The sequence below is a fragment of the Musca domestica genome, unplaced genomic scaffold (genome assembly GCF_030504385.1).
Source record: "Musca domestica strain aabys unplaced genomic scaffold, Musca_domestica.polishedcontigs.V.1.1 9, whole genome shotgun sequence".
Taxonomy (NCBI): domain Eukaryota; kingdom Metazoa; phylum Arthropoda; class Insecta; order Diptera; family Muscidae; genus Musca; species Musca domestica.
In genome coordinates this window covers 8,048,783-8,062,926 of record NW_026712435.1, presented here as the reverse complement: position 1 = coordinate 8,062,926, position 14,144 = coordinate 8,048,783, and the positions used below count along the sequence as shown (strand labels likewise).

The 14,144-nt window shown below is 35.7% G+C and overlaps 1 protein-coding gene across 3 annotated transcripts in view; it reads right to left on the bottom strand.

The window, feature by feature from the left end:
• LOC101897225 (uncharacterized) overlaps positions 1-14,144 on the bottom strand; it is a 44,237-nt gene that overhangs the window by 9,357 nt on the left and 20,736 nt on the right. Inside the window, exon 1 of one of the 3 annotated variants that reach the window (XM_005183182.4) lies at positions 4,938-5,296. The exons of 1 other annotated variant lie outside the window; for it this stretch is intronic. The gene's annotated coding sequence lies outside the window, so the exon portion shown is untranslated. Of the gene's footprint in view, positions 1-4,837; positions 4,862-4,937; positions 5,297-14,144 lie in introns of those variants that run through there. One more of the 3 variants, XM_059131658.1, reaches the window with a different exon arrangement.

Below are 14,144 nucleotides of genomic sequence, written 5' to 3'. Positions count from 1 at the left end.
AATCGTCTTAGAATTTTACGCTGATCAAGAATATATATACTTTGTTGGGTCTGACATGAGTATTTATGAGGAGGAGTTAGTTATGGTAGAGGGTATAAAAAAATCCTTGCTGGCAAGCGTTTTACCTCAAATGAAGATGCAATTACAGCTGTAAACCACTATCTTGAAGACCTTAAGGAAAACTATTTTAATCAAGGGATAGCATTTCTAGATAAGCGTTTTACTAAGTGTATTTAAGATTTAGGAAATTATATTGAAAAATAAAAATATTTTTGAAAAAATAACTATTCTCTTTCATTTATAGGCTAAGAAGTTTCCGAACCGCCCTCGTAGCATGCTAATAGTAAGTTTACATTGTAGTGGCTTTAGTTAAAAATTGTTAAATATTTGCATATACCCCGATGTAATACGTGCATAAGATTTCAATCTAATATAAAAATTCTCAAATTCAACGTTGTCGTATTGTATTGTTGTGTTCAATTGAATTTATACAGAACCTGAAAGTGTCCATAAACAATGGCATTCCATTAATTAGTACTGAATTGTTTATAAACTTCGTATGCTGTGAAATAACCGTTTCTCATAAAAGACGTCATTCGTGATATTAGAAGAGAATATATGTATATACACATTTTTTTAAGGCCCACTAAACGATTGCTAAGCACGTGTGACAATTAGAAAACAGTGGTCACGAGAGAATGCCTTAGGCGGTCATGTGCAAAAATATCGGTGATATCTGTCATAACATGGACCGTATATTAATTTTAGCCTTTCATTTGTAACACCTCATAATATTCGTTAACGACACCATAAATTGCACTCATTCTTTCTAATTGTATTTGTGTTCCAGAACCTACAAATTAGTACTAATTAGTGCTAATTCTGCTACAACGCGTTCCCGTACTCGAAAAACTAGCAAAACTTGCAGTTCTCTCGGGAAAAAATGGCGCTGAGTGGTGCACATTTCTGCTTGTTTTAGCTACATGAATTTTGCCGAGCAGAAATGTGCATATTGTAAATTTGACATTTAATTGGCAGGACTAACAAGGTTGAAAAATGTATTGATACATTTCAATATTCGCGCGTGACAACAAATGTAAAGAAAAAGATAAACTTAAAAACTGAAGAAGAACTAATATTTGTCGTGCAAAAAAACAAAAAGAGAAAATATGGAGCAACTGATGTATTCCTTTTGGACGATTCCAGGAGTGGAGAGGACTGCCTGAATGAGGAATCAGACGAAGAAAACGTATTGGAAAACAGTGCAAAATTAGTGAAAGGTAAATTGAAAAAATAAACTTAAAATCAAAGATGTTTGCTTATTACTGCGAACATTTTCTTTTTATTTTTTAGGTTGGCTTTCTTCCCAACTTGTGGCATTAAGTCTTCTGGCAGACTTAACATTAATTTAACCGGCGCCTCCAACCATGTCAGCTTCTCCGGGGTTGGGATTTGAGAAAACTCCACCTCTAAATACTCTTCAACGCATTCTGAAAACAAAACGGCTTAAGTTGAGTTTAGGGGCTATGCTCGGATTGACCTGAAATTTTTACGACGTGTAGATCTTTTTAACCTGATTACAGCTAGGTAATTTTTTTTTTGGGGAAATACCGGTTACCCGGTTATTGAACCCGAAAGTTCAGATACAATATTCGGTTTTTATCCGGTTCTACTGAACCGATAAAAATAACTATCCAACAAGGGGTCACATGATGAGGTTACTAGAACCGGTTCTAGAGAAATGCAAGAAAATTGATATTTTTACCAGTACTTTTTGAAAAACCCATAAAAACTCAAAAATGGAGCCGTTATGGGGTATTAAAAACTGCATACTACATTGTAGCCTACACTCTGGCCTTTCCAAAAAGGTGCTATTGGTATTGATATCTCTTATAGTATTGATATTAGTCTTGCAAATCATGAAATTGAGTTTTCACCCACTAATATGTATCTCTTACAGCTTTGTAGTTCCGAAGATAATGTCTTTAAAGTCGAATTCAAACTACTTACAAAAATTATAATATTTAGAAAAACTATGGATCGCGTAGCCGGTATTGGACATACCTCAGAAGAAAAAATCTCAAGCCCCGGCCGAAGGCCGGCTACATATAAAGTTTTCAATGTTTACAAAAACTATGGATCGCGTAGCCGGTGTTGGACATACCACAGAGGAGAAAATCTCAAGCCCCGGCCGAAGTCCGGCTACTTACAACAACTATAATGTTAAGAAAAATTATGGATCGCGTAGCCCGTGTCGGACATACCTTAGAGGAGAAAATCCCAAGCCGCGGCCAAAGGCCGGCTACTTCAGCACCGGCCGAAGGCCGTCTGTTTCAAAATGCTAGAGAGGTTAGATACATTTGACTGGAGAAAAAATTGGAATTTAATGATTTCTATTACTAATATCTTCGGAACTACAAAAGATATCAACACGTATGACACTATTTTAGAAAGGTAATAATGTTGGCTGTTATAAGGTAGGCAGATTTTAATACCCTATAATGGGTCCATTTTTGAGTTTTTATGGGTTTTTCAAAAAGTACTAGTAAAAAATATCAATTTTCTTGCATTACTCAAAAGCACGATTCTCCATCCATCTACCATCATGCGACCCCTTGTTGGATAGGTATTTTCATAAGCTTTCAAATGATACCCTTTTTGTAGGTATCGGTTCAGTAGAACCGGATAAAATATTGTATCTGAATTTTCGGGTCCAATAACCGGGTAACCGGGTATTTCCCCCACAAAAAATTACTTTGCCGTAATCAGGCTAAAAATACCTACCTGTGGTAAAAATTTCAGAACGATCCGAGCATAGCCCCTAAACTCAACTTGCTGCAAAATTTTGGCGTCCATTCAGTAAGGTTTCACCAGTCCGATTTAGACTGTTTTCTTTTGGAATTTTGAATGTTGACATTTTATCGAATTTCTGCTAACTTTCCGTTCCCTTATTTTTTGAGCACACCTAAATGAGAATGGCTTTTCGTATTATTCTCTCTTCTGCTAGTTTTACTACTAAAAAAGTACTGGAACACAACTTGTTTTTATTGTTGTTGGCCTTTTTGGTCAGGTATTTTTTAAGGGAACAAAACCAATTAGTGTCCTTCTTTTGGTATTACGATATTAAGATAGAGCCTTGATCTCCAACATAAAGGTACATCCTGAAAATTGGCATTTGCAATTTTTCAGCTCCAATTTAATATTAAATATAGATCTGCTATTTAGTAAAGGAGCCAAGGTTAAAAGTAACTCTTGAATACATGTACCTTACATATTTCAGAATTTATATACTTTAAATGTTTCTATCGCATATTGTATATTGATTACATTTTGACCCAATCCACACAACTACGCAACTATCAAAAATTTCACTTTTTCAAGTAAAATGTATAAAACTAAGGATTTTTGGTGGGGTTAAGGATATCCAGGTATCTTTAACCTGCAAAAGATATCTGAAGTGTTTTCTACATCCTAGATATATATATTTACCCACAGGATTTCACAACTGATTTAGGTATACCCTACAGAGTGGGATGAAAAAACTGCAACCAACATCCGACTGCTGTCATTTCTAAACCACTCGTCCGACAGCTGTTAAAATTACTGGTAGCGTAGCCCGACGTCAAGGAAGTGGACGGAAGAAAACAGCAACATCAGCCCACCAACGGTTGCCCACCAGAACTCAAGCGATGGCCATGGTGATGGTGTGGGCCGCCATAACAGCCGACGGTCCCTCTCCGCTCGTATTAATCGACCGTGGCATCAGAATAAGTGCCGAATACTATCTCTAAAATATTCTGGATCTTGGACATTCCAACAGGACTCAGCACCATCGCAGACAGCCCTCGCTTTATTTCCAGTATCTTAGGCTGTACTATTCATTATGAACTTCAAATACCAAATTTGAAACAATGCCAGGGAATAATCATGACCCATTATCAATACCAAAAGTCCTGCAGACATAACATACATTTGAGTAAAATTTTATCAATCTACTTCAATTTGTTCAGAAGCTAGAATGATTTCCACAGACGGAGAGGTGGATAGAGGGACGGACATCGCTAAATCGACATAGAATTTTATAATGATCCATAATATATATACTTTGTGGGGTTTAAAATGTATATTTCTAGGTGTTACAAATGGAATGACAATCTCAATGTACCCTCCATACTATGGTGGAGGGTATAAAAATAATATTATCTATTTTCAATTGCCGTTATAAGAGGAAAATCTTGAAAAGAGTTTCAAATATGAACAACACTCCAACAAATGCATTTTTTATATTTTCAAGATTCCATTGTTGTTAATGTTACAAAACAAGGTTTGAGGCTGTAGGACTCCCAGTTTTACTTTTACAATTCCTTCTCGTGAACAAAAAGGATCTACCAAAATATTTAATCATAGTTCCGACATAACATCACAAGAAGAATGTTTGCCAAACTCCGAGACTACATATCCATTAGAAAAAGAACTGTCGTAGTTTGGATACAATAATAATTTCCATTTAGTCGCACGCTGTCATTACTGGTATCTCGGTTCGGCGTTGTCTTTCTATCAAATTCGCTGAATTATTTTTTTGATCAAAAGAGGTTTTCTTCGAGCATACGTATGAGTACAAAATTAATATTTTTTTTTAATTAACACCAGAGAAGAGTTTTACAACTCCCTCGCCACAATGAGAGATCTGATAGAAAATAATTCAATTAGCTGACTTATAAAAGTTCATAATTCGTGCTAACGTTTCCACATCATTCGATATAAACGTTATTTTTTATTTATCCGTGAATTTATTTTACGTCCAATTTTTTGGATGGGTAAAGAAACTGTGGCATACTTGATCTGGGCTGCTGAATATTATCGACACAGCCGCTGAACGAAGATGATCTCTTCTATATCTGCACACTTTCTTACAGTTTTCACATAAAAACACTTACGAAATTTCCGGAAAATATATTTTTGTTAAGACACGCTGTTCTGCACTATCAGTTCATGTCTAACCGTTAACCACATTCAAATTTGTTTTGATCGCGTTCGTTATCGCTCTCTTTCGATGTCAATCACTGCTGTCACTTTTAATGCGGCTCATCAATCTTTTTCGCAGACCTCTAAATCTAATTTTGGACGTTTGTTTTCTTAATTTGTCAACTTTGATTTAGGCGCTTCACCACGCGCACCGAAGCGTGTACTCTTCGTGATTGGATTGAACGTTGGAGCGCGTTGCAAACGTTCGGTGATCTTATAAAAGTTGCGACTTTTCGGCACGAAGCAAAAACTTCGACTGCAAAACCAGCACTGGCCAGCATTGATCTGGGGTAGGCAGATGGGTACAACCCCATTTGCCCATTTGCCATTCGGCCACAAAGCGAGAGGTTTACAATCGTAATCATTGTTGTTATTCTTTCTTGCCAGCGATGAGCAGGCCGCTGCCGAAGTTAACGGTGCGTACGGAAATTCAATTTCGCACACATCCACTTACACAAAGGTAGTGCGAAGCAGAACTCTGCTCCTTATCGCACACTAGTGAAGACAGACATGTTTACATTTTCACACCCCCAACATTCGAAGTAAGCTACGTGTTATAATAACGATTATTGTCGCTCGATTCTTTTACGCTGGGGAGCTTCGGCTATCTCGTGCTAAATGATTTCGTATTTATTGTATAAGATTACAATGTAATCCAAGCGAAATCCATTCCCATTTCGAAGAGCTGTTGGTAATCTCGGCATTGGGTCTCTTTGATAATTCAATATTTTTATACCCTCCACCATATTCTTGATCAGCATAAAATTCTTTGTCGATTTAGCGATATCCGTCCGTCTATCCGTCTGTGGAAATCACTCTAACTTCCGAACGAATTGAAGTAGATTGATATTATTTTACTAAATGTATATTATGTCTGCAGGACTTTTGGTATTGAAAATGTGGCCATGTAGGTCAAAGTTTTGGTATAACTCCCATATAACGGTACCTCCCGATATTCGGTATTTTGATGATTTTTGCAACAATATTCATTGGAATTGTTTCAAATGTGACAAAGACAAAAAATTGTCTGTGCAGGTCCAGGTCTTCATATAGCCCTCATACAATGGTACCTTCGGATATTCGGTTCTTTGTTGATTTTAGCGACATTATTTATTGTTTCACTTTTGGTATTTGAAGTGCGTAATGGATACTATAGCCTAAGACAGAAAATTGTCTGTGCATGTCTTCGTGTAGCTCCAATATAACGGTATCTCCCGATATTCGGTATTTTGATGATTTTAGCTACATTATTCACCGATTTTTTTAAGTTTCGCATTTCAATATTGTAATGGCAGGTCCATGTCGTCGTATATACCCTACTGTAACAGCTACATTCATTTTGTAAGATTTTAACAGAATTTTTAACGGATTTTATTGTTTTTGAGAATTGCCAAATTCGTTCCAAATGGTGGAGGGTATTAAAACTTCGGCCCGGCCGAACTTACAGATTTTTTACTTTTTGTTTTTTAATTTCGCATCGATTGGCTCTCATACGTGTGAGGGGTCCCCCATAATTCAATAAATTCTATACCATGGTAGAATGAAATGAAGGTAACCTCATTTCAAATAAGCATTCCCAGCTCTTCATTTGCTGTAATTTACCTTGTCAAATTTCACTGCATAGAAAACACTTCCCATCTCTGATTTTGTGTGTATGCAGTAGATTGATGAATATAGATTTTGACAATGAGATGTTGTCAAAGTTTAAAAATTTGAAAAAATTGTAAGCATATGATTGCATGACTTTACCTTCTTAGTTCTACAATGAAATATTATACAGAGTTTTATATATTTTTTCGTAGTTGTTTTGTTTCAGACATAATTTTAATATTTTTTTGCTTTTTGTTTATTAGTCATGCTGCTTGGTGTCAAAAAATAAAAATTGTTATCACAAAAAGTGACGACACAGCTCGAGTTTATATTAAACTTTGAAGTGTTTTTCATGGTATATGTATTCACGTAGATTTAGGATACTTCCTAAAATCCACAACAATGATTGTAAATACATATTACGCAGTATTGAAAACAATGACTCAGTTCGACGGGAGTGCATAGTAGGGAATTAGATGCATATTGGATACTAAAAATCATGCATTAATATATCGCCAGTGTAGATACTTGGTTGAAGTCAACATCCCTGAATTCGGCAATCCATTGGCTTGATATGTAAAAATTTCTAAATTATTTAAATCATAACTTAAACTTCTAAGAAATGAACCAAACGAAATTATAGCATTTTACAAAACACTCAAAGAACGACGGTCTGGAATGAACGTTCCTATGACCAACTTCTGATAAATATGGTCGGTAAATATTCCATCACTCACCCAAACCTGGTTTAATTACAAAATTAGATGTGTCCAGCAAAATTTTGATGCTATACAGGGTGAGATAAAAAAAAACTGCTCCAAAAAAATCAAACGCCATAATTTTTACATTTTTTTTATTTATTTATTTTTTTTTTTTTTTTGAATGAAAGCAAAAAATTTCGGAAACAGCAACAAATTTTAGAATAAGTTTAGATTTGTTCGAATTGGTCACCTTTGGCACGAACCTTCAAACCTTTAAACTGCCAATGAAACCGTCACACACTACATGAATGTTCCTCTGCGGTAATTTAGCCCATTCCCGGCGAAGCGTTAGCTTGAGGTGATCGACACTTTGGTGTTTTTTAGTGCCAACCTTGCTTTCCAAAATACTCCAGACACAATAGTCCAACGAATTGGTATCCGGAGATTTTGGTGGCCATTGTGCGCTGGAAAAGAAGCGAGAAACCTCATTTTGTAACCATTCTTAGGTGGCGCGTGCTGAGTCCTGTTGGAATGTATAAGGTCTGCGGCCAAAATATTTGAGTGTCCAAGGCTTTAATATACCCTCCAGAATATTTTCGCGATAATATTCGGCTTTTATTCTGATGCCACAATCGATTAATACGAGCGGAAAACGACCATCGGCTGTTATGGCGGCCCACACCATCACCATGGCCGGCGCTTAATTGGCCAACCGAAGGTGAACATTTTCAGGTGACCTCTTTGGCAAGTAAACACGATCATTTTGTTTATTTACAAATTGCTGGACAACGAATGTTTTCGCATCGGAGAAAACCAAATTCGGCACTTCACCACTTTCGGCCAAGCGAAGTAACTCTTTTCGCTTTTGAGTCTATTTTCTTTCTGTTGCGGTGTAAGTTCTTGCACTTTTTGAAATTTCAATGGCTTTACCCCGAACTCATTTTTCCATATTTGCCGAATGGAATATTGCGATACGTTCAGCTCACGAGCCATTGCGACGCGGGTTTCGATCAAGTCGTCTCTTTACTTTTCCAACCATTTCTGCTGATGTTGCTGTTTTCTTCCGTCGACTTCCTTGTCGTCGGGCTACGCTACCAGTATCACGGTAACGAGCGATGGCACGAGACACAAAAGATTTATTCACATTTAAATGCTGGAGTGCTCTAACGATAGCCGATTGTGGTTTTCCAGTCAAATATAAAGAAATCACACTATCACGCTTGAATTCCATCACGAAAAACTCTAGATATTCTCACCAAAATGCTTTTGTACTTTTGCAAACAATATAATAAGCTGTCACTGGAATAATTTTTACAGCTGTCGGAAGAGTGTCTTAGAAATGACAGCAGTCTGAAATTGGTTGCAATTTTTTCATCTCACCCTGTATGTACCGAATAACAAACTTAAAGTTAATTCATTACCAATAGAATAAAATTAAGAGTTCCGGTACAAAATACGTTTTGTTTTCATTTGCAACGTAATGAGAAACATCGGAATAGCCTGGAATGAATGAATTCCACAAGATATTTAGATCGTTCTTTGTATATGGGTAAAACAACTGATTTGTGGATAGTTTCCTTTCAATCGGACAATAAATGCGACCTCTACTTTGTTTACAAAAATATATGGACAGACGGACGGATATGCGTAAATCGACTCAGAATGTGATTCTATGGGGATCATCAAAAGGAACTATGGGTCTATCTCGCTTCCTTCTTCATGTTACAAACAAATGCTCAAAGACATAATACCCTGACCACAGTGTATAAAAATATTTGGGATTAAATATAAATTTTGAAATTGTTTTAACAAAAAAATGGATAACAGGGGCAAATATATCTATATTTACTATTGAATGTATTGAGAGCCATATCTATATCGATTTCCGATAGATTGAAATCAATTTATTTTTTATAGGCTTAGAAAGGGTTTTAATGTGAAATCGGATGATTGGATAATCGTTGTTTGGTTTATGCATCACATGCATCAAATTAGAGGAAAATATATGGGAATTTTATCTAATCTCGAAACGATATTAAGAATATTCGGAAAAGGTATTTCCAAACTATATCTAATATATATTTAGGGAATATGGCAAAAATATTACGATGTACCAAGTTTGACCCAAATCGGATACTCCCTTCGAGAGTTATCGTGCACCCAAACCATCCAGAGAGACAGACGGACGGACGGACATCGCTAGATCGACTCCAAATGTCCTGAAATGGATTTGGTACAGAGAGACCTTTGGTCTAAAACCGTTATTTCGAAGATAATTTTGTGTAGCCCCTCTGTAACGGTCGTTTTATCAAGATATATAAGAATCAGGTACTGAATCGAACACCAAGCTTAACATAGCACTGTCTTAAACGCTCACTAATTATTTTATCCACGCTTGACATGTTAATTGCTCTGAAGTGCTTTTTCACAAAATTGTGAAAGTAATTTCTTATCAACTAGAAGTCGGGCAATCTCCGCTAAAGCCCTTATCAAGAAGTGGTACTTGTATTAATTTGCAATTAATGGCTACTAGCAATTCGCTGGAGATAACGACAATAATGTCCAGTTATCTTAACTGGGAATTGTCCCGATATTCAGATTGTCTGTTGATTTCCGTTCTGTTTTTTTAGTTACAAGTTCTACGCATACTTTCTGCTTAACTTCTATGCTAACTCTAAGCTACGTGAAATCTTAACTTAGTCATCAGTTATCGAAGGTTGTAACATAGTCCCAAAACTCTACCATAGCAAGATCGTGTAGGGTTGTTTCTAGGAATCGAATAGCGACAGCAACAACAATAACAACAACTCAAAGATTTGGCAGTGTCATGTGTTTGCATTCAATCGTAATGACTTCCACAAATATTCTGAACTGTAAACACACAATGTTATCGCATATCGTACATACGCGCACATGTACGTATATCTCTATTTTTATATTTTTGTCCAAATATTGTTAAGTGTGTATGTATGTATGCTGGAGAGTGTGTGTGTGTTGAACACTTAGGTGGGCAGTTATAATAAAACAAATTTTCTAATTAAATTATCAAAAGTTTACATTGAACGGAGCACAAGTAGCTAACAGCAGCGACAGAACAACTTATCGGCAATGGCAATTACAGTAAGCGTAATTTGAATACGGCCACGTAATGTAGAATATCGAACTCATAGCAGTATAGCCAGTTAAATTACACATATAGTTAATGGTTTGTCTATCATTCAGATAGATTGAATGCTATAAATAATGAAACTATCAATATTTAACACTCAAAGACATTTTCAATTAATTAATTCAGTACAAATAAACTCTTAAAATGTCCTTCTATTTGACACTGTTTGTTGAATACTGTTGAACGAGGTGCAGTTCTACCTCCTCGGTCATTCCTGGCCACTCTCGAACGTTCTTCCAGAATAATGAAATAATGATGTAGATCACGAAAAATTTGTTTTGTGGTTTCTACACCAATTTTAACAGGTCAATTAAAGATTTTAAAAATACGACAATGTGGATGTATCTTGATATGGGAGGTATATCAAAAAGTCAGACTGTTTTCACAATTTTTTTTTAGCAGGGAAGTATATTTTGTACTCAAGCCCCAGAATACCAAATTGCATTTAAAACTACTGAAAAATTTTGCCAAAGTTTTGAAAATCCTGTGATACAGAGTTTACTTCTACATTCTTAGCAAAACAATGTAAAACCGATCCGAAGTGTTTGATCAACCAAAGAAAAAAATACTATTCCAGTACCATGAGGGGAATTTTGTCTCTATAGGGATAACGAGTTTTTTTGGTCGGATTTGTGAAAAAAAAATGTTCCCGCATTTACTCAGATCCAGGACATAAAATGGTAAAGACTAGACAAAATACATGCTGAGAAAATGGTTTGTGGCTTTAACATCCAGAATATCAGCTGATTACAGAGGCATGTTAATGACAAATAAAAGTTTGAAAAATCTAAAAATTTGGTTCAAAATTCTATTCCATAGACCTTCCCCATACTACCTTAGCGGTTTAAATCATTTAACACGAATAACAACAGGGTGAGATGAAAAAATTGCAACCAACTTCAGACTGCTGTCATTTCTAAGCCACACGTCCGATAGCTGTTAAAATTATTCCATTGACAGCTCATTACATTGTTTACAAGCATACAAAAGCATTTTGGTGAGAATTTTCCAGAAAAAAAGTTATTCGCGACGGAATTCCAGCGTGACAGTGTGATTTCTTTATATTAGGCTGGAAAACCACAAGTGGTCATCGTTAGAGCACTCAAGCATTTAAATGTGAATAAATCTTTTGTATCTAGTACCTTCGCTCGTTACCGTGATACTGGTAGCGTAGCCCGACGTCAAGGAAGTAGACGGGAAAAAACAGCAACATCAGCAGAAATGATTCAAATAGTAAAGAATCCATGTTGATGGTGTGGGCCGCCATAACAGCCGATAGTCAGAATATACCAAAATACCGCAGAGCAACATTCGGCAGCGTGTGACGATTTCATAGGCCGTTTGAAGCCACAATTCGTGACAAAATCTCAACTTATTCTACAATTTGAAGCTATTTCCGCCTCTTTCTAAAATGTAAAAAAATGTAAAGATTATGGCGTTTGATTTTGTTGGAGTTTTTTTATCTCCACCTGTATGTGTAGGCATTTCATGATAGTCCATGTTTTCATATATCTCCCATATAACTATACCTCCCCTTCCATACTTAGTAATTTAACGATTTCCGCAACATTATCTCACGATTTTTTTTTCCAAATTTTAGAGTTCTTAATGGGCTCTACCTCCTGTGGCAGAACAGCGTTTTTCATATCCTCAATATAGCGGACTCTCCAGGTATAGACCACCTTCAGTATCATATCTCTCCACTGACGTTAGCAGTTTACAAACGAACAAAATGGAATAGTTCGAATTTGAAATGAATTGGAAATGGTCCACCTACTTCACGGATTGTTGTGTTTAATGAATACTGGAAGAGAATTTGTTTTATTTTTAAATAAAACTTCGAATGTGTTTGATCAATATTCAGTTGTACGTTTATTTGAAGTCTACGCTCTTAAACGGCAATCATTCGTTTTAAATTCGATAAAAAAAAATTCAGTTTGGATGTCGTTGATAACTGATTTGAAGAACCTCCGTATTATTGCAAAAATTTGAAGAAAACTAAGAAGCACATAGATTATGAGCAGCATTTATTAATTTTTTGATTAGCCCATCCCCACGCTATTTAAAGTCAAGATCTTAAGAAAAGAATTAAAAATTTCTCCAAGACAAACAAGTTTACCACAAAGAATAAAATAGATGAAGCACTAAATGGCAGATAAACTAAAATGTGGACCTAGTCTGAAAATGTTTAGCTTTCCAACTAAGCCTATTTAAGTTTCGTGCACTGCTTCCACAGCCAAATATTTTGCTTTTCTTTGTTTGGCCACTGAATGTGACGTTTTTCGTTGGTAAGTTACTGCTCTCGTACGCTTAAACAGAAATTAACACTTCGACAGAACAGACCCGCAGACCCACTAGCGACCGTCCCGTGATTAATACCGCAAATAAATATTTGACAATTGTAATTACGATAAGAAAAGTCAATATGGTCGACAGTAAACACTTTGATTACTTTGATTTCGAGACCGCGATAAACTTCCCAATTCGAGCACAGATAATTGGCTTGGCTAGGTGCACTGGTATCTTTATGATAAAAACAGACCGGGCATACCAAGTGCGCCCACATTTTGGGACATACAGACGTATGTGGTAAATACATCAACAACGAATTGTTGTTATTGCTGGCCCACCAGCAATGTAAATATTTATTTTACATTTATTACATGTTACTCGCAAAATTGTAAAGTACAATACTTCCGGAAACCACGACATTAACTGGAAGTTATCTTAGAGAATCCAAAACATATTCTTTAAAGACATAGCATTCGTTGTCGTTTTCATACAGTCGTTTGTAGTAACTTTTGAATTCGTCTTATTAATGCAGTGATATACAACTGTACATACATATGTCCGATCTTCCGAGGAGGAAATATATTTCTAATTGAAAAGTCAGGGATTTATTTTGACATCGGCGTTTACGGCGATGGGCTGTAACCTTAGTTCCGTTGTAAAACTGAAAATCACTCGTTACGCAAACAATAAAATCCATTCATTCGCAAACGGGAAGTTTTCAAGTTCGAGGTGAAATTTATTGTCACACGCACACACCAAAGGAGAATGTTTAGTTACGTTGTGTATGTACACTCAACAAATTCGAAAAAAAAGATTATTTTTTTAACATAACTTTACAACGGTAACGATAAGGTTTGTGTAATGATTTGCGCTTATCTTCAACTGTTGTAATTTTACTTTTTCGCTTTTAAAAGCGTTATTAAGGATATCATTATCTTTCTAACAAATTTGCATATTCATATCTGTAGAACACTAAAAAAGGGGAAAATGTTTGTAATTTATGGACTCGAAAACCACTGCACAGATTTTCCAGCATCGCCTGAAAGTAACATAGGCTATACACATTTTTGACATTCCACTTGGAACTGGAGATATAGCATTAGATCCGGAGGTACATTTTATATGCATATATCTATTGATCGATAATAGATACCGTCTTTAAATTTAGAACAAAAATAAATTTGTTAAAATATATTGAAATCGGTTCTAATTTAGATATAGCTCCCATACATATGTTCAGTCGATTTCATGTATTTGATACACCAAACACTCTATATATCTCTAATTTCAATGAAATTTGGAATGTGCAACGGAATTTAAAACGAACATACATTTATCATATATATTTTCGGCCGATTTTACATATT